Source organism: Cyprinodon variegatus, unplaced genomic scaffold (genome assembly GCF_000732505.1).
Source record: "Cyprinodon variegatus isolate N-32 unplaced genomic scaffold, C_variegatus-1.0 Scaffold72, whole genome shotgun sequence".
Lineage (NCBI taxonomy): Eukaryota > Metazoa > Chordata > Actinopteri > Cyprinodontiformes > Cyprinodontidae > Cyprinodon > Cyprinodon variegatus.
In genome coordinates, this window is record NW_015150525.1 from 1,583,889 (window position 1) to 1,584,733 (window position 845).

The following is an 845-nucleotide window of genomic DNA, read 5'->3' on the forward strand; positions in this document are numbered from 1 at the left end:
GTCGTCACTGTTGGATACGACAGCCTAAAGCATTCTGAGATATATCGGCCTCTTCTGAGGCCTTTCTTTCCTTCTCATATTACGACCCTCTGCCATTTTCAAAGAACCACGGTGAGAAACGTGAGCTTCAATGACTGTCTGAAACCGTAGCTCACCACAGAGTGCAGATCGCACACTAACCCTAGTGCAGAAAAAGATAAAGCTAACGGGACGAGCACGTAGGATGGCCAGAATGGTTGACAATTAGGAGGACCACTTATTTAGATGATCCACCTGGAAATAAAAGATTGTTCTCTTTACCTTTAATCTAAGTTTTCTGTGGTGTTCCGTTTAGTCACAGCTAAACAAGTGCAAAGCCAGAAGGAGCTACCATGATAAGAAAAAGCAGAGAGAGCATGAAGTTACATGTTTTCATATTGAGTCAGGTAACAGGCACCTGTTTCAAATATAAGGCCATATTGCCATTTCTCTTTTAAGAAAGGAATGTGCTATATATATATTACATAAGGAATCCAACCTTCGCCTCAACACTCTGGACCTGGACCATAAGTTACAGCTCCTGGGGCTCCTCTGCAGCACTGGCATCCATCTCCTTTTTTTTGAAAGGGAATCTTATTGTTTGGATAGATAAAATAAGGAAATGATGATGTTTTTGTTTTTTACTCATGGTATGATTTGTAAAGCCTCCCATTAGTGAATTAGGATGTTTGTAAGTTTGTTAGTTAAAACTCTGGAAACTGGAAAAAAGCATTTAAATCATATTTAAATTTCAAATCATTCTGGATTAAACATGTATATAAATGTACTCCTTATCAGACCATATTGTCTCAAATTTAAAACCTTTC